The 21,465-nt window shown below is 42.2% G+C and overlaps 1 protein-coding gene across 7 annotated transcripts in view; it reads right to left on the reverse strand.

The window, feature by feature from the left end:
* LOC128699070 (uncharacterized) overlaps nt 1-21,465 on the reverse strand; it is a gene marked incomplete at its 3' end in the record, with an annotated part of 618,513 nt that overhangs the window by 370,046 nt on the left and 227,002 nt on the right. Inside the window, 1 exon segment of one of the 7 annotated variants that reach the window (XM_070096574.1) lies at nt 1,015-1,043. 7 annotated transcript variants of the gene reach the window in all.

Consider the following 21,465-nt stretch of genomic DNA (forward strand, 5'->3'; position numbering starts at 1 on the left):
TGTATTAATTTTCTAGCAATTGAGAAAGGCAGGAGAGACTTGTTCTAAACCCATGCTACTCTGAATTGTGAAAGTGCTGTGATTGCATGATTCTTAAAACGTGGAAAGGTTAATCATAATTTACACCTGAAAAATTCTGGAGGGACTGGTTCCAAATCAGCACACCGAAATTAAATCTCGAGAAGTGTACGAGGCTTGACAGCCAATGAAAAACAGAGTGCAACATGTTCACTAATAAATAACCTTTCCTTAATACATAAGAAGAATCGCCAGCAAACCCCTGGCTGTCTTCGAAAGTTGTCTACGTTGAACTGTGTAAGGACAGCACTAACAGCCTATTTGATCCGATCAACCACGAAGAGGCCTGACCTGGAACAAGGTCGCGGGAGGCGGTGAACCCTGAAATCGTTTTCAGGTAACCTTTAGGTAGTGTTTCTCACTTCATCACTCACCCCATCCCATCACCCTTACTTTATTCCCACTTCATCACTCACCCCATCCCATCACCCTTACTTTATTCCCACTTCATCACTCACCCCATCCCATCACCCTTACTTTCTTCCCACTTCATCACCCACCCCCATCTTATTACCCTTACTTTCTTCCCACTTCATCACTCACCGCCTCTTACCCAGTACCCATCCCTCACATCTCCCCCCCCCGCCTCATCACCCTCTCATCCCGTCCCTCTCATCAGGCAGCCAGTGGCAGCAGACTGAGGGAGGCTGGTGGCGAGATGAAAGCTTCTCCACATAATGAGTTCTTCAGGGGTGTGAGGTGCTTGTCTTGTGAGTATCACCAGCCTCTCAAGCAGACAGGCCGGGGGAAGGGGTAGATGGGGTAGAGAGACGGGGAGGAGGCGGAAGAGAGGCGGGGGAAGACTGAAGAGGCATGGGGAGAGAGGAAAGGCATGGGTAGAGGCATGAGGGTCCGAGATCGATCCCCTGCACGGTAAAATGTTGAACTTATTTCCTAACACCTGATGTCCCTGTTCGCCTAGCAGTAAGTACGTACCTGGGTATTAGCTGGCTGTTGTCTGTTGCATCCTGGGGAACAAGATTAACTTAAGTTGCTAGAAATGCTTTGCATAGCCAGGGGCTTTCTATATAGTATGCCAATGTGCACATATAACAAGTAATGAAATGTCAGCCTGAGCTGGTAGTCTTCAGTAAGGTAATGAGAATATCGTAAAACCCTCTTTTTGGGCGAGAAACTCGGTAAAGAAGGGATTTTGATGCGCTTCTAATACTTTAAAGATTGGTATATTCTAAAACCTCTTTACCTCAAATGACTTTTGCCCTAACTTTCAAGGTTTCTTTGTTGTGACTGACTGCGAGTCTGAACAATAATTCTGTCTACTTACGAGTGATTGTGAACTACTACTCTCATCCCAATTCCTCACCACACTTGGGAAGGAACTGCTAGGGCTTTCTGACTGGGTACTTCTGGACGAGGAGTTCCCTACTGAATAGAGGCTATGCCAATGAAATTTTGAGCCCTCGACAGACCCTAAAAAATGTCGAAAAAAAGGCAACGATAGTAGAGGAAGATATGGAAAGAATACAGAATAAATGTTTATTGGAGATTAACCGCAGCAAGGAGAAAGTTATGAAGTTGGGAAACGGGGATAGGCAACAGAAAATATTATCATTTAGAAAGAAAAAAATGCTCGTGGAAACGAAAAAAATATAACCCAATAACAACTATTTCGATGTGGGAAGTTCTCTCGCATCTTAATAGTTGTTATTAGGTCAAGAATCACAGCAATGTATCTATCACAACTGTAAGGAAGACAAGCCTTAGAAACATGAAGTGCCAAGCCAACGATTATAGTCTTCAAGGCACTTACATTCTGTAGAGTGTGATATTAGTATTACTAATGGTAATTTTTTAAAGGGGTGGACCGGTAAGAACGCGGACGGCTTCGCTCAGATGACCAAAAGCTCCAGTATAGGGACATCATATTACTGAGACCCGCACCAGGAAACGCTTGTCCTGTTTCCCGACCGAATCTTAGCTAACCTAGACTGGCATATTGCTGCAAACTATGGCAAGTGAAACTGCAGACCTGGAGTAGGTACGGCGGAGCCCAAGACTCCGGTAAACGTCGGCCAAGCCAAACAACCTTGAGTGTGTGTCTACTCACCAATTTGTAATCACAAAGTTTTCTCACTTAGTTGTACTCGGTGAGCTGTGTTTTCAGCGGTCGATACCAATCTCTTGGCCCCGCCTCTACGTCATACCCACTCTTGAAAGTTGTTTATGGAGCTTATCACAATCGCCTCATTAATTTCGCTCCACTTGTTTGTACTTCCTAACATCTGAATAGTTCATCTGTGTTCTTAACTTCACCTATGCTCCCTCGCAATGCAAACAGTTCGTGTCTGTTCACCATAGAAGCTACCGAGTCTTAAATGTTCTATCTCCCCTGGTCCGTCTCTCTTCCGCCTCGCCACATAATTAAAACCCTCTAAGTTCTGGAATTATCCTCAGTTTTTTGCAGCTTCTGAACGTACTTTCGAAATTAGGGTACCAGCTTCATGCTGATGCTCCTTATTCTAAGATAAGCCTGACACGTTCTGTACAGTGTCCTCAAAGAGTCCTTAAAGGGATTTCTGAGGGCAATTCCAAGTTTTGCCAACCTAACATGCGCCGCTGATGTTATGTGGTTTGTATGCGCCACTGGCGATATGCTTGGTATAACACACACACACATATATACACAGGGACACAGAGCTAATATTAACCCCTTCCAGCGCCCTGACGGACAGGACCCATTTACATTGACGTTGCTAGTGTCATTATTGTGGGCGGGAGGGTTGGCTGAGGTGGTAGCGAAACATTAGTCTCCCCTCACCATGGCAAGACTTCCCGGAAATTAACTTATTTTACCTAGTCAAAAAATTGTCAAATTCATAACCATGTTATGCCTGTGACCGGACTTTAGGGCTCTTCTGCCTTAGTAGTTCGGCCCCAGAAAAGCCTGAGACCGACACCCACCAAGAAATATCGGGAGTCCTCCCGTCCCACTCACCTGACGAGTGGAAGAGTATTTCGTCCCACTCACCTTTTTCCCTTCAACTCTGGTAACCGAGTTGAAATCTTCCCCATGTACGATTATTAGTTTTCTTAGATTTTGCCGCAGCAGCGGCTAGATCACTGCGCACCTAATATCCACCCTCAGGACGGTGTCGGCTAGTTTACTGTACACTTCATATCCATCCTGTGGACAGCATAGCAAGAGCACAGGGATACACAAAGCTAGACTCCCAAAGGGTTAACAGGAATGCATCTGGATTTATATCTACAAGTAAGTAGATACGAAGCCTGTGGGTACTGTTATCTAAGTCTGCCACGAGGATGAGACAGTATATATATATATATATATATATATATATATATATATATATATATATATATATATATATATATATATATATATATAGCAGGTCAATGCCTTTGGGTACTGAACTACACTGCTTTGTTTACTAACCACTCTGTATTTCATGTGTTAGAAAAATTAATTTCCATCTCCCTGCAGGGAGATGGAAATCATTATGCCTGACCTCATTTTACTCGCTATCACTCCATGATCATCAATGTCAAATGCCTCTGAAAAATACGCGTAGACCACATCTGCATTTTTTTAACCTTGCAAAGCCGTGGTGATTTTGCTAGTGAAATATTAGTTGTGACAGGAATGATCTTAATCCAAAGTCATGTTGACTTGGCTTGTGTAGCGATGCTAGGAATGGTGGCGACCCCGGGGCAGCCCACACACAGGCCCTCTGCGTGTTTATGCACTTAAGGTCTTTTGTGAGTTTAACCTTTTGACTTTTTGATACCCAGAGACGTGTGGCCGCCTGTTTAAAACGTGTAAACAGGAATCCTTGGACCATGTTGACTGCAGTTATCTCGAGACGCTTCTTTAATGTTCTGTCGACAATGACATGCTTGCACTGCATGTAAGAACAGACCCACCCACACTCCCACCCCACCAAACACACACACACAATGTGGCCGGTTTCGAGGTTTCTTCTAGCCTCGTAGTCTGGCCAGGCTTCCTTGGCGACTGTTCTCTCTCCTGCCTTGAAAGGAATTGTGAGCACAAAACATTATTCCCAGAACTGAGAGAGACAGACGGCCTTGGCTAAGAAGACTGGGGCAAGGGATAGGGGAGGAGTGATACAACACCCGACAAAATTTTTAAGAGAAATTGAGTGTTCGAATAAAGAGAACCAGAGACAAGAGACACATCTGGAATCTGAAAACAGTGACGAGTCATTTCCTTTAGTCTCAGTCGTCTCCGGTTGGTTCAAAAGATGGATGAGCTAAATGAGGAAGTGATAGAGACAGAGTCGGAACGTAACTTCATGAGTATGTATAATGTATCCTCAAAAGCAAAAAAGCAACAGCTATGCTGATCAAAGCAGTTTAGAAGGCGTGGCTATCCATAGTCGATTTAGTTCCTGGTCCAACGTTCGTATAACAGGTCATCTGATCAAGAAGTATTATGAGGAAGCTATCAATTTCCCTCTTGAAGAAAACCAGTTTCTCTTGCTGATTCCCATTATATAAGGAGGGTGTTGTAAAGTCTTGATCCCTTTACGCTTACTAAGTTATCTCTTAGTGTATTCATTACACCCTGGGATGTAGACTTCGTTATTAGTGAAATTTCTAATGTGAATTTTTGTACAAACTTCAAACATTGTATTTGTTTCTATTAGGAAGCCATTTTTTAAAAAAAAATTATTTTTCATCTTTGGTTTAGGTCTTGAATGATGGGTAAAAGAGGGGGAAAATAATATACTTTGAATAAATGATTCTGCTGATTGTTTTAATACTGAAGGTGAGAACAAGCTCTCACTGGTTGGTTTGGTAAGGTTTGTCAGGAAACAAGACAAGTGTTTTCTAACGCAGGTCTTAGTCACATGATGACCCACAGCTGGAGCTTTTGGTCATCTGACCAAGGCCTTCCGCTGACTTACCGGTCCACCTCTTTAAAAATTATAGCCATAGTTATAACCATTTTCTAACCAATATTGTCTAAGCTCTCACTGGTGCTGGAGTTGCCTCTTGTATCTATCCATCAACTCGCCTCAACAGAGAAATCAGGCAGGTCATCAGGAAGCTCAGTATCTACCCGACCTCAGCACGTAAGTATACAAGAACGTCAAGCTAACTTACCACAGTTGTAAACGGGTCTTACTTCACCTCAACACGACCACCAGGACAGTAGTTTACCTGTGCATCACAGAAAAGAAGCAATATGTTAATATTTAAAATTACTGAATTTAAGTTTTTTGTTGTAAGGCCAGTCACTCTCCCATCTCTCTCGGTCGCATTTACTGTCTCACTGTCGTTACACACACACACACACACACACACACACACACACACACACACACACACACACACACACACACACACACACACACACACACACACAAAATATATATTTACAAACCAATCTCATAACAGACAGGTAGGGATACGGACCCGGGGGTTGATATTTCGAACTGGGGTATTTAGCCAAAATTGCACTACAAAATCTCCCTGGCTGAAAGTGTGTTATCGTCCTACACAAGATTATAATGATGATACAGGCTTGTTCATCAGGCAGGGTACAGAGCTACATGAACAGGTTAAGGTTAATGATACAGGTCTGTTCAGCAGGCAGGATACATAACTACACGAACAAGCTTTTACTTAAAACTCTATTTTTTAAAGGAAATGTAATAAAAATGCAGTAATTTCATCTTGAATGCAAACGCGCTTATCATGCAGTGAGTGGACAAAACTGTCGTCCCTGTCTAATGTTCTCCCGTGTCCGTTCCTTCGTTCGTTCTCTCTCTCTCTCTCTCTCTCTCTCATACACACTCGCACACACACACGCAGAAATTATCCATTTAATAAGCATAAGACGATTCAATTATGAACCAGAAACTAATTTTTTGGTTGGGTCCGTCAGTAAAAGCAGAGATGAAGACAAGAGCGCCAGCAACGAGCTCCGGGCCGACATGCTGTACGAAGCGCTGTACCAGCTGGGGTTATCCAGCGCCTGAGAAATGGGAGGTAAGCAGGCTTGATCCAAGGAAGTAGATGATACCTACAATTTCCTCGCCAGCATCAAGGCACCTCCTTGAAAAGTGAACAAAAAATTCTGAGAGAGAGAGAGAGAGAGAGAGAGAGAGAGAGATAGAGAGAGAGAGAGAGAGAGAGAGAGAGAGAGAAATTGAGAAAATAAGGAAAAAAAATCTTCTCCCAAAAATCTTAAATTATCTTATTTCTTATATATATATAACAACTAACTGTGACCTCCATTCACGCTGAGTTTTCTTAACGTACCTACTCTGGCGTCTGATCTATTAACCTGTTGCTGCTCGCCTCCCTCATGCACACTTACGATGATAGGAGTTTTAAAGCTGCATGTTCTTTCTGTGAGAGGGGGGCGAAGGGGCTGAAGTGAAGGGAAACGGGCGACTGGAAGGGGGGGCAAGGGGAAGGAGAAGGGGATAGGGGAGAATGGGAGGGATAAGGGAAAGGAATAAATGGAAGAGAGCGAAGGGGATGGAAGAAAAAGCGGAAGCGAAAAGGGGTAGAAAGAGCAGACAAGATTCGGGGTATCCTCCACCGTGCCCAGGCGCCCAGACTGGCTTCTTGGGCATATGTAATGTTAATTTTTGTTGGCAACTGTCTAGTATAATTTAATCTGTTACAGACTTAAAGACTTAACTCGCTCATCCATCACTCCAAGTACATGAATAAGACACTTGTACAACACTTGGGTATCTTCACTGTGGAACTGATTCGCCAACCAGTGGCTTTATGTAAAGATGTTGTTTGGGTAACCAGTCTCTCAGTCTAGAGATATTTTCAAGACCAGCCTTGATAAAAAAAAAAAAAAAAAAAAAAAAAGCTGAGGGACTGATTACCCCAAACCCCACCTTCATATATACCACCGTTCGCCTCTGTAATGAAATGATAAAGCCATTGGTTGGCGAAACGTTTCCACACACACACACAAAAAAAAAAAAAAGATACCAGCCTCACCATGTCTCTAGGAGCCTCCTACTGACTCTCCTTTTTCTCATTTCTTCTCCTACTCGCGTCTCGCCGTAAAAATACTGATAATTTTTGTAGGCGATGCAACTAATTCCTGCACTTCTCCCCGCAGTCATTCACTCTCTCACGTATTCAAACAATCTTGAATTTTTGGAGGCATATATCTTTGTAGAGAGACTTGCATGCGTGCCTCAACATACTTCATAATATTTATGCAGGTTTAAAATGAATAAGCTTTCTATTGGACGTTTCCTACTTCCATGTGTGTGGGGTCATACTTGTATCTTCATGCATGATACATGTTTGCATGCTTGGTACTTTTGTTTGTGCATGTGATACGTATTTTTGCTTGCGTGATGCATGTGTTTGTGCGTGATAGCGATGTCTGCGTGTGTGATACGAATGACTGCGTGATGTGTTTGCATGAACGATACTAAGGTTCGTGTGCGCGACATGCGCATACGACATGCGCTGCCTTCGTATACTAACTCGTAAACAGATAGACGAGACAGGGATTCGAACCGTCGTCCATAATAACAGGCCTAACGACGTAACCACTTAGACACAGAGCTTACAAGTTAGTTTAATTTTAATTTAATATTTTCATTATGCACCTCATACCCATCCAGTGGGCGGTAGTAAGATTAGAGGTACATAATGCGTCCAGGGACTGAGCCGCTAAGTTTTGACAGAAGAACAAGTTACAGTGGTAATAAGCTATTTACATGTTTATATTTGGTTACAATCGTTACGAGTTATTTATGCAGACATGAATTAGGTCACGCAAGTTTAAATGGTAATGTGTTATTTACAGAGGGCAAAGTCAGGGTATTTTTCCAGAATAATTGGTAATATACCATTGTCGATAAATTACTCTGACATTGCCTGAACATTTCTAGAGTCAGTTGTGTCTGAGTTCATTAATTTTATCGCATTCCAGTGCCTAATGATGCAAGGTGCGACAATTGTTCAGCAGGCAAAGTTTACATATCGTTTGGTCTACATCTGGTGGAGGTGATTTAACCTCCCAGAGATACTGGTAACCCAGTAGGAGCCGGGCAATTGTGACATCCAAGAGTCTGCTTCATTTTGTTGGATACACCATTTTACAAGTACTTCTGTGACATACCTGGGACCTTACTGTTTCATCGCACAGAAGCAGAAGCTTCTATAGTACATCTAATCCATTAACCCAGTAGTAATGAAAGTGTGTCAGTGAATAAACAGAACAACGGATGGGGACTCTAACCGTGGGTTTTGATTGAGTGGTTACAACGTTACATGCATGGATCACTATTCCGTCTTTTTTTTTTTTATTCACGGACAGTCGTTCACTACGATTTAACTTGGATTCAATATGATTGCAGAAGTAAACTCTCAGAGTTGCTAATCCACATTACTACTCTCTGGCCTCTTGAACCCTGTCATACGAACTTATTAAATTAAGGGTTGTATCCTCGCCTGTGACATACCTGCGCTGATTGCATGATAAACCCGACAATTGTTGCCAGTGACCTACAAGACAATACATACATCACAATCTGACTATTCAGACACTTGCTTAAGAAAGCGAGCCATTTTCTTGAAAATTCCTATGTTAGGGCAATATTTCTTGCATCTGCTGCTAGAGGGTTGAAGAGTCTGGGACCACTGATGTTGACTCAATGTTCCTATGGTGGCCCAGTTTTTACACTGGGTATATACAGTGGACCCCCGCTTAACGATCACCTCCCAATGCGACCAGTTATGTAAGTGCGTTTGTACGTGTATGTTTGGGGGTCTGAAATGGACTAATCTACTTCACAATATTCCTTATGGGAACAAATTCGGTCACTACTGGCACCTGAACATACTTCTGGAATGAAAAAATATCGTTATCCGGGGGTCCACTGTATATAAACGTGTGTATACTGGAGACATAATAATAAAGTAGGCTCTGCCTCTCAACTCCACCGACTTCCCTATTTCCAGGTCTTCACAGAACGTTGCTGTTTACATCTGAAACTACACCTACACCACCACTATCACACTCAGAATGCATGTTCAAACCTTGCTCCACGACACTAACCTGAAGGTTACCTGAAGGAAATTTTCGGGTGAATCAACGTCCCTGTGTCCCGGTCGCAAACCAGGCCTCCTGGTAGAGCAAGGCTTGATCCATCAAGCTATTACTACTGTCCACACACAGTCCAACGTACAAACCACAGACCGGCAGATAGTGACTCAAGGAGCTTACCAAGTTTGTCGAGCCACTGTCTGCAGCAAGGGGTATGATGGTAATTTCCCATTAAGTATAAAGGGAAGATACAAAATATTCCATACTCGTTATCAGGGGAATTCTGCACCATCTGCCGAGCCAGGGAGTGAAGTGTGTACCCAAAGTCACATCGCAATCAAACTGCAACTATACCTCGAGTATACCTGGAGAGGGTTTTGGGGGTCAACGACCCCGCAGGCCGGTCTGTGACCGAGACTCGCTGTGAATCTGGGCCTGATCAACCAGGCTGTTACTGTTAGTCGCACGCTTGTCCAGCGCCTTCTTGAAGACAGCCAGAGGTCTATTGGTAATCCCCCTTACGTATGCTGGGAAGAAGTTGAACAGACGCGGGCTCCTGACACTTATTGTGATGTCTCTGCGTACTCGTGGCGCCCTTCCTTTTCATTGGGGGATGTTGCACCGCCTGTCGAGTTTTTTGCTTTCGTAGGGAATTATTTTCGTGTGAAAATTTGGTAATAATCCCTTTAGTATTTCCCAAGTGTATATTATCATGTATCTTTCTCACCTGCGTTCCAAGGAATACAAGTCAAGGAACTTCAACCGTTCCCAGTAATTTAGGTGGTTTATCGTACTTATGTACCGTGAAGGTTCTCTGTACATTCTCCAGGTCAGCCATTTCACCTGCCTTGAAAGGCGCTGTTAGTGTACAGCAATATTCCAACCTAGGAAGAACAAGCGACTGAAAGAGAATCATGGGCTTGGCATCCCTAGTTTTAAAGGTTCTCATTATCCATCCTATCATTTTTCTAGCAGATGTAGTAGATACATTGTTGTGATCTTCGAAAGTGAGATCCTCTGACATTATCACTCCTAGGTCCTTCACATTAGTTTTCCGCTCTATTGTGTGGTTGGAATTTGTTTTAGACTCCGATATAGTTTTAATTTCCTCTAAGTTTTTTGTATTGGAGTAAATGAAATTTCTCTTCATTGAATTTCATGTTGTTTTCTGGGACTCATTTAAAGAATTATCTGATATTTGCTTGGAGTCTACGATGGCGGACACTGTCATGCAAATTCGGGTGTCATCCGCAAAGGAAGACACGGTGCTGTGGCTTACATCTTTGTGTTAGATATGAGGATGATGAACAGGACGGGGGCGAGTACTGTACCTTGTGGAACAAAGCACCATCATCGTTTGAGGGTCTGAATCTTAACCTGCACACTTTTATAACAACACCTTGGAGTAAAAGACATGGTAGAATGCATAGAATAAAAAAAAAAGAGCAGGACGACCATGGTTGTCCTTAGAAAAATGTGTGCCAACGTCCAAGATTCTTCAACACACTACCAACAGATGTCAGAAAGCTTTCCAGAACAAAGATAAAACTTTTCAAGAAGCTGAACAGCTTTCTTCTACAAGTACTGGTGATGGCGATGTTAAATAACTAAAAAGCACAATACCGTGACTAGCACAAACAGCTTGGAGCCCAGATGGTCAAGAGAGAAGTCCAGCTTCTGTCCGAAATGCAAGGATAGAAGAGCCCTTGAAACTGGTCTTAGGTACTTTATCATCACCACCAACCACCGCTACACCTGCATCACCATCACCACCGCCACACCCGCACCACCACCACTGCCACACCCGCACCACCGCCACACCCGCACCACCGCCACACCCGCACCACCGCCACACCCGCACCACCACCACACACGCATGGACAGAAATCTCACACCTTTATGTCAAGCCAGCACGATAAAATTTATTGTTATGACAGAGAGCAGCTGCAGGAGTTCAGGTTACCCACGGAGACTACCCCCTCCCAACCCCCGAACCTACTAAGGCCGAGGCAACTCATAATTGTATTTCCCTCATACATATACATACAAACAGTATATTATACATTACATGTATCTGTAAAAGCAGTATATTTATTGCTTCAGTGTGAGGCAGATATATCCAGTATTTATCTGTGGGTTAGATTGTGTTTGTTTAGTCACTAATGTATCAATCTGGAGAGGACGAGTAGACTGCAGGGGTCACCGCCCCCGCGGCGCGGTCCCAGACCAGGCCTCACAAGTATACTGTATACTTCCTTCAACCCCAGTTGTTACAGTATGACCAGCTGCATGCTTCCTTCTACCCCAGCTGTTGTGGTGTGACCAGCTGTGTGTGTCCTTCAATTTCAGCTGTTCCTGATATGCATAAATGACCTGCCAGAATCCTACGTCACACTATCTGCGAATAATATAAAATTAATAATGAAACAAGCGGCGACATGGACGAGGCTAAAGGATGACTGGGATACTAAATATAATCCTCTTTTGAAATTAAAAAACTCTCTATCTAATCTTCACAAATAGAAAGGAATTAGAGGCATAACTATCTGACAAAAAGTACATGTGGTGGGTCGGTCGACAATAGTTAAATTGGGGTCGGGAGCCATGATTCGACTCTTGCAAACACTGGTAGGTGACTAAACACGTACGTATATGTACAAATTCACTCTCCCTCCTCTTCTTCCTGGCCTGAGTGAGGAGTAATAGCTTGGTGGATCAGGTGACACATTAGTTAAAATGCAAATATGAACGAACACTATTTATACCGCATTTTGTCAGAATGTCGAGCGAAACTCTGTGGTCAGACATGAAGTTCAGTGAAACACGTTTTTTACATCGTGTTACATGTTAGGTCATTATATCACTCAATAGTAACACACACACACACAGCAATATAATATATATATATATATATATATATATATATATATATATACATAATATATATATATATATATATATATATATATATATATATATATATATATATATACATATAAATATATATATATATAAATATATATATAAGAACATAAGAACATAAGAAAGGAGGAACACTGCAGGAGGCCTGCTGGCCCATACTAGGCAGGTCCTTTACAATTCATCCCACTAACAAAACATTTACCCAACCCAATTTTCAATGCTACCCAAGAAATAAGCTCTGATGTGAAAGTCCCACTCAAATCCAACCCTTCCCACTCATGTACTTATCCAACCTAGATTTGAAACTACCCAAAGTCCTAGCCTCAATAACCCAACTAGGTAGACTGTTCCACTCATCAACTACCCTATTTCCAAACCAATACTTTCCTATGTCCTTTCTAAATCTAAACTTATCTAATTTAAATCCATTACTGCGGGTTCTCTCTTGGAGAGACATCCTCAAGACCTTATTAATATCCCCTTTATTAATACCTATCTTCCACTTATACACTTCGATCAGGTCTCCCCTCATTCTTCGTCTAACAAGTGAATGTAACTTAAGAGTCTTCAATCTTTCTTCATAAGGAAGATTTCTGATGCTATGTATTAATTTAGTCATCCTACGCTGAATGTTTTCTAACGAATTTATGTCCATTTTGTAATACGGAGACCAGAACTGAGCTGCATAATCAAGGTGAGGCCTTACTAATGATGTATAAAGCTGCAGTATGACCTCTGGACTTCTGTTGCTTACACTTCTTGATATAAATCCCAGTAATCTATTTGCCTTATTACGTACGCTTAGGCATTGCTGTCTTGATTTAAGGTTGCTGCTCACCATAACCCCCAAGTCCTTTTCGCAATCTGTATGGCTAAGTTCTACATCATTTAATTTATAAGTACTAGGGTTATGGGCACTCCCAAGCTTCAGAACCTTGCACTTATCTACATTGAACTGCATCTGCCACTTTTCTGACCAAGAATAGAGTTTGTTTAAATCCTCCTGAAGTTCCCTAACATCTACGTTTGAATCAATTATCCTACCTATCTTTGTGTCATCGGCGAATTTGCTCATAAAATAATATATATATATATATATATATATATATATATATATATATATATATATATATATATATATATATATATATGTCGTGCCGAATATGTAAAACTGGTCAATTAGCAAGAACTCATTTAAAATTAAGTCCTTTCTAAAATTTTCTCTTATACGTTTAAAGATATATTTTTTTCATTAATGTTAATGTAAAAAAAATATAATTTTGCACCAAAAGAATCTTAGAAAACTTACCTAACCTTATTATAACAAGAAAAATTTATTTTAGCCTAACCCAAATAAATATATTTTAGATTTGTTTACAATAATTTAATACTAAACAAACACAGTGAAATATATTTTTTTCATTAGGTTAAGAATGATTTTGGCGAAATTACTGCATACGCAAATTTTCGCTTGTCCTATATGGCAAGATGAGCGTTGCTATTTAAACCAAGATCGCAAGTTCTGCCTATTCGGCACGACAGACATATATATATATATAATATATATATATATATAAAAATATATATATATATATATATATATATATATATATATATATATATATATATATCGTAATCCTCAAATTGATTTCTTCGGATTTATGGCAAAAACTAAATTTTCATTAGCTAGGTGCTAGTTCAACCAGGTTGTGATGGCTGTAACACCCTGGATGACCAGGCAATTAACAGAAAGCCTGGCTGGCCCTAGGCCGGGCTGAAAAGATACGAACCCTCCACATAACTCCCAAGTACATAACATGGACATACCATGCCCTGACCCAACACCCATCATGCACCAGACCACGATAAAAAACAAACAAGATTTAAGAATTTTGTATTAATAAACTTACGGGGGAGGGGGGGGGGAAGTGTCCAGACAGGTCGTGAACTGCCCTTATAGAATTAATAAAATTTCAAAACTGTTGGGAGCGCTTTCAAGCACTGGAACTGTTCTCTCTGGAAGGGAGAACAGATACCTGATAATGTGTACATGAAAGACACAAGACGGTCCGGTCCCTGTCCTGCAAACTGCCATAATTTTCGAGATGGGAAAAGGTGCGAGAAAGTGTGGAACACAGTGAAAACCATCGCGATAGGAACAAGGTATATAATACCGGACGAATGTGTAAAAGAGGCACTTACGTAACATGAGGTAAATTGTTATGAAAACACTCTCCCACCTGGGGCTTTATCCAACCAATTTACACAGATGTAAAAGCAGAGATATACTGTATATAGCAGCGTGGATGTCAAGTGTAGTGAGACAGGGTATATAAAATCCTTAGTGACGTCATCTGACAGCCTAAAATAAATGTAGCATCAACTGGACAAATATATGAGTGGGAGGGGCTGGGTTTGATTGGTGTCATTGGGTACGGGAGTTATTTCTTGGGTGGCTTTAGGTAGAGATCGTTTTGATAAGGACCTGCCTCGTATGGGCCAGTAGGCCTTCTGCAGTGTTCCTACATTCTTATGTTCTTATGTTCTTAACTCTGGAAACTCTTGAGTTTTCAATGTAGCTCTAAATACCTGGAGGAGGAATGTCACTATGTTCACCGAGTGTTCTCTATGCTACACTTTCCCCTCTCATTCCCTAAGTGCTCTGATGATCATCAATACAGAGAAGGAAAGATTAATCATTCTCTCCAAATACCAAGGTGGCTAAACGCAATCATAACGTAGCAGCTACAATCCGTGCTATCATTAGCAACTTAACCAGCAGAAGAACCACGGATCTTGATGAAATCAGAGCTGCAGTTTGTAACTGAACATGCGGAGGATAAGGGAAAATATATGTGGGGGGAGACAGCTGGAGACATCCAGTTACACACACGTCTAGGAATAGTCACGATCACTTAAAGAGTCAGGATCACTTGAATGGTCAGGATCACTTGAGTAGTCAGGTCTACTTGAGTAGTCAGGTCTACGTCAGGTGGAAGTCAGATTTATCCTTAAGGAAGATTTAATTACACACCGTTGTTTAAAAATCTGCAGTCAGAATAAAGATGCCAGGCAACATGAATGAAAATTTTGTGCTCCCCGCCTAAACTACACCAGACCTCCATGTTACTTAACATATCCTCCTTTTTCATCTATTTTCATTAATAAAGCTCTCGGTGGGCGAAACGTTCCCACCGTAAAGTTACTTCATGTTCCCTAATAATAATAATAAAAAAGGAGAAAACAGTATCAACATACACGATAGAAAACTCATCAACCTATTACCTGCAGATCTCAGGAATATTGCAAGGAACAAGTGTAGGAGTTTTTTAAAGAAAATTAGGTTACTCTCTCCTGCAAGTACCTAATCAGCCGGGTTGTGATGGCTACAGGGGCCCCACGGGCTGCTAACACCAACAACCAGGTTAACCAAGCAGTGAAGAATGCCTGGTAAATATACCTGTGAACAAGGTCACAGGTATATATACATATACGTATATATATAAAATTTAGTCACAGCCAGTATAATTGGAAGCTATAAAAACAAGAGAGTTAATTATGAAGACAAGAATAAAGATGACTTAACAGAACAAAAGAAGCGAGAGGGAAGAACAAAAACGAAACATAATTAAAAGCAGAGAATAAAAATATGGAAAATGGCAATAGAGACACCGAGCAAGAGACGACACAAACTTAAATAAGAGGGTCAACAGGAAGCACGGAAGCACGCTAATGAAGAAGTGCACGCACGCACACGCACTCATGCACACAAATGTAGTCCCAATTTTTAAGAAAGGAGACAGACACGAAGCACTAAACTACAGACCAGTGTCACTAACATGTATAGTTTGCAAAGTCATGGAGAAGATTATCAGAAGAGTGGTGAAGCACCTAGAAATGAACGAGCTTATCAACGACAGCCAGCACAGGTTCAGGGATGGGAAATGCTGTGTCACAAACCTACTGGAGTTTTATGACATGGTGACAGCAGTAAGACAAGAGAGAGGGGTGAGTAGATTGCATTTTCTTGGACTGTAAGAAGGCGTTTGACACAGTTCCACACAAGAGATGCAAGGATAACAGGCGGTTATCAGGACGACAACAGCAAGTTATGGTACGTGGCGAGGTGTCAGAGTGGGTGCCTGTGACGAGCGGGGTGCCACAGGGGCCAGTCTTAGGACCGGTGCTGTTTCTGGTATTTGTGAACGACTTGACGGAAGGAATAGACTCCGAAGTGTTCCTGTTTGCAGATGATGCGAAGTTGGTGAGAAGAATTCAATCGGACGAGGAGCAGGCAGAACTACAAAGGGATCTGGACAGGCTGCAGGCCTGGTCCAGCGACTGGTTCCTGGAGTTCAACCCCACCAAGTGCACAGTCATGAAGACAGGGGAAGGGCAAAGAAGACCCCAGACGGAGTACAGTCTAGGGGGGCCAGAGACTACAAACCTACACCGGGCACATCACCCAAATAACTGCTGCGGCGTACGGGCGCCCAGCAAACCTAAGAACAGCATTCCGACATCTTAATAAGGAATCGTTCTGGACCCTGTACACTGTGTACGTTAGGCTCATATTGGAGTATGCAGCACCAGTTTGGAACCCACACCTAGCCAAGCACTTGTAAGGAAACTAGAGAAAGTGCAAAGGTCTGCAACAAGACTAGGTCCCGGTGCTACAGGGTATGTCCTACGAGGAGAGGTTAGGGGAAATCGACCTGACGACATTGGAAGACAGGAGAGATAGGCGGGATATGATAACGACATATAAAATATTGAGAGGAATCGATAAGGTGGACAGAGACAGGATGTTCCAGAGATGGGACACAGCAACTAGGTGTCACAGTTGGAAGTTGAAGACTTGTATGAATCACAGGGATGTTAGGAAGTATTTCTTCAGTCACAGAGTTGTCAGGAAGAGGAATAGTCTGCGAACTGATGTAGTGGAGGCAGGATCCATACATAGCTTTAAGAAGAGGTATGATAAAGCTCATGGAGCAGGAAGAATGAACTAGTAGCGACCAGTGGAGAGGCGGGGTCAGGAGCTATGACTCGACCCCTGCAACCACAACTAGGTGAGTACACTCACTCGACCCCTGCAACCACAATTAGGTGAATACAATTAGTTGAGTACACACACGTACGCAGAGATCAACAGGTTAGCCAAAGGCACAAAAGCCTCAAAACGGTAAAGAAATATTTACCAGGTATAAAGAACAGGTACGACACGATACGAACCAGCACCACACAAGTATGACAAGGCCCGGCCTGACGCCAGGCTTCCCAATGACCGCCAGGTCAACAGGAGTCCACAACCCTCACAGCATGATGATCCAGATGACACACAATCCATGACACAAAGATGAGAACATGAATATATTAATAGGAAAGCGTTAAAACCGGAGTCGTACAGCGTGTGGGGGAAAGAGGTAACCTGTGTTGATCCGAAGAAGCGGGAGGCAGCTCCAACTCCCTGAATCCCTATCTCAAGATCCACAATTGTAAAGTGAGCAAAAAAACCTTGCTAAAGGAATACCAGAATATATCCAGTCACAGAGTGATACAACACTGGAATGGACTACAAGGAGGTGGCAGGTGATACAACTAATAATGTGTAAAAATAACTGATAAATGAAATACCACACAACCCAGAGCGGCACGGGTTCAAAGTAGGTCGCTTCTACCTCTAGCAGCTGCTTGATCATTAAAATGTGAAAATTAGACACTTGTGCTACATCTGGGTGTCTATCTTTTGTACATAGTTCTACTGTCTTCCGATTATGTCCTTGAATTTGTATTGACAAAACCACTGGATGGCGAAACGTCTACAATAAAGATACCCAGATGTTGCACGTGTGTGTAATTTTCACCATGTGGTTTTAGATCTAATATCTGACAGCCGGAGACAAATCATACCTCCGTATAATCCTCTACGGACACAAGATGATGTATGAGAGTGGCATCCATTAAGGACAACAAATTTCAAAGCTAATATAAACGAAATCTTCCAGTGTATCACTAACAATATGATGTTCAACATGGACAAGTTTCAATAATTCCATTATGGAGGGATTCGGGAACTAGGGACTGGAACGAAGCATAAAACAAACTCGAATCACTCAACAGAGCGGAAGACTTAAGAGTGATTATGTCAGATCTTATCTTCAAGAATCAGATACTAATCCACTTGTTCTAATATCTAGACCGGAGTACTGTTGTTCACTAATAGCTTCGTTCAAAGCAGACCTGGAGAATGTGCAGAGAACCTTCAATGCTCCTATAAATTTAGTTAAGCAAGAAAATTGTTGGGAAAGTTTATTCACTCATTTTATTTTTTTGAACGTACGCGAGATACTGATCCCAAATCTGTACAAACAAATCATTCTCTATGAAAGTAAGAGGCTCGACATTCGGTGTAAAATATCCCAATAAAAAGCAGGAGTGCAGTGAGTACACCAATAGAAAACTCAATAAGCGTGAGGCGACCAAGACTTTTCAACACGCTCCCTTTATAACAAACAGACTGGAATGAGAACGTAATATTATTAATAATTTTTAACGTTGGTAATAACATAAAAACAACAGCATCACCTGTGAGGAGTTTCATCAGTTATTTTTTTTATTCTGGCAACCCTGCCTGAGGCCAGCCTTTCATGCTGACATCCTGATCAGCCAGACTATTGTTACTTGAGGTTTTTTCCCCTCTCTCCTATTACTTTATCTTTCCGTCCCCCTCCCCTCTTCCCCACATTTCTATTCCTGTTTTAGCCTCTTATCTTTTATTTCCCTCGTGTCTTTTGTTCACAAATAAGCTTATTATTCACGGGAAGGGGAGAGTAAAAACAACGCATGACGCTTCACATTAAAATTTAAATTGTTTTATGCGGCTATCTTTCCCAGTGCCCCTTCCATCACCACCTCTCCCTTCCCCCCGCCGACCCCCTTCTCTTCTCCGCCTCCTGCTACTAACACATGAATAACGGAGTACCACGATTAATTACCCCCCTCCCACCTCCCTAACTCCCAAAAATACGTAATAACAGCAGCCATTGAAAAATGTCTCCCATTTATTATGTTCACGCCATAGTTGTCTGGAACAGCTAAAGGTAGTCATTATCTAGTGGCGAGGAGGGCTGAGAGCCGGGCTAAAAGGTGACACAAGCGGGTGAAAGGAGGAAGAAGAGGTAAACGGACTAAGAGGTAAGGGAAGGATGAGGTGACTGGAGCAAGACAGGAGGGAGAGGAGGTGGTGTTAGGAGTAACGCGGGGGCGATGAGAATCCAAACTGACAATACTGGCGAGTAGCGTCTAGTTTACTGTGCAACCTACGTATATCCTGCCTGTGTACGGCAGTCTAGTTTATTGTGCGCCTTATATCGGTGTAAGGTAACGGCTCGTTTACTGTGCACACCACAACCACCTTGTACACGGTTGCACAAGAGCACATGGATACATATATACATATCAGTCCGCATTTTATCGTAAGCACATGATATAATGTCGGACATTAATATCTCATAATTAACCCCAATAACCTTAATAACTCAAAATGTACATTTTGAGCTTAGTATTTAGCATGCATGATTAACATGCAAGTTAATAAAAAAACAACAATTAACTCACACATTGGAACTGAAATTCTGGCCAGACTGCAAGACATTTCATTCTGTTTCGTGAACACTTAAATTAACAGGCAAATCTCACAAAAGTCAACTTACAATAATAAGTACTCACTTATCTTTGCTTTCCTATGTGCGTCTTTAGAAGTACTTAATCCTGTAATATTTCCTTTCCAACCTACGAGGCCTGGTCTGTGACCAAGCCACGGAGCAGATAACACGAACTGATAAATTGATAACATATCGTAAGTCATAAGGTAATAATGTCGGACGCATCGAGACGTCGTCTAGCTTCACCTTCATCCTGTGGGTGGGCTGTGAGTTGAAAGTGAAAACTGCGTGAGAGTAATAAATAAAAATCTTTCCCCAGCAAAACACGTGAAGGTGAGACAGCAAAGCTTTATTAAAAACCCAGGTCTCGGATTAACCAGACTGTGATGGATATGTAGGGCAGCGGGCCACCACCAGTAACAACAGCCTGGTTGACCAGGCGAACACCAGACGAGATTGGTCCATGGCTGAGCTCAGAGAATAGAAAAACTCTCGAAACTCATCAAAGGTATATAGCTGAGTGAGGCTTTATGAAGTTACTTCATAAAGTAACTTGATAAAGCTCACACTGACCGAAACGTTGTAATGCAGGCTTATTCTGCCAACGTATTTTTTTAAGGAAGAGTAAATAAGGGCAGAGGATGTTTCCTCCGCAGAGGATAACAACGAAAGCAAGCAGAGGGCCTTTCCTTCGCAAAGGATAACAACGAAAGCAAGCAGAGGGCCTTTCCTCCGCAGAGGATAACAATGAAAGCAAGCAGAGGTCCTTTCCTTCGCAAAGGATAACAACGAAAGCAAGCAGAGGGCCTTTCCTTCGCAAAGGATAACAACGAAAGCAAGCAGAGGTCCTTTCCTTCGCAAAGGATAACAACGAAAGCAAGCAGAGGGCCTTTCCTTCGCAAAGGATAACAACGAAAGCAAGCAGAGGGCCTTTCCTCCGCAGAGGATAACAATGAAAGCAAGCAGAGGTCCTTTCCTTCGCAAAGGATAACAACGAAAGCAAGCAGAGGTCCTTTCCTTCGCAAAGGATAACAACGAAAGCAAGCAGAGGTCCTTTCCTTCGCAAAGGATAACAACGAAAGCAAGCAGAGGGCCTTTCCTCCGCAGAGGATAACAATGAAAGCAAGCAGAGGTCCTTTCCTTCGCAAAGGATAACAACGAAAGCAAGCAGAGGTCCTTTCCTTCGCAAAGGATAACAACGAAAGCAAGCAGAGGGCCTTTCCTTCGCAAAAGATAACAACGAAAGCAAGCAGAGGTCCTTTCCTCCGCAAAGGATAACAACGAAAGCAAGCAGAGGGCCTTTCCTCCGCAGAAGATAACAATGCAAGTGAAGCAACAAATAGTCTCCAATTTGGCTCCAGGTCTCCAGGAAATGACAGCAAATGGAGAGGGATTAACGGGTGTAAATTGGTCCAGGACCCGCGAGACACAGCAATGAAGGCTACAATGTTCTTCTCTCGTTTCATAACTCGAAACTACAACAACGCCTAGCGGCAGCTAGGCGTTGTATTCCCATACCCAGGAGCACTTGGCTTGTGATAGTTATTTCATCTCATTTTGCCACATGGAATGAACCTCGAAAGAGAGTTTGTAGAATTGTTAATAATTCGCAAACAAGCGAAATTATTTAAAACAATTCCCTATCAGTCCTGAACAGGATTCGAACCTGCGCACTCTACATCAAAATACATAGTACTTTCGCCACAGCCAAATTCCGATAAGTATGACGCCTGAGATAATGTTTATAAATAATTT

This window comes from Cherax quadricarinatus, chromosome 54 (assembly GCF_038502225.1).
Source record: "Cherax quadricarinatus isolate ZL_2023a chromosome 54, ASM3850222v1, whole genome shotgun sequence".
In the NCBI taxonomy this organism is placed as follows: domain Eukaryota; kingdom Metazoa; phylum Arthropoda; class Malacostraca; order Decapoda; family Parastacidae; genus Cherax; species Cherax quadricarinatus.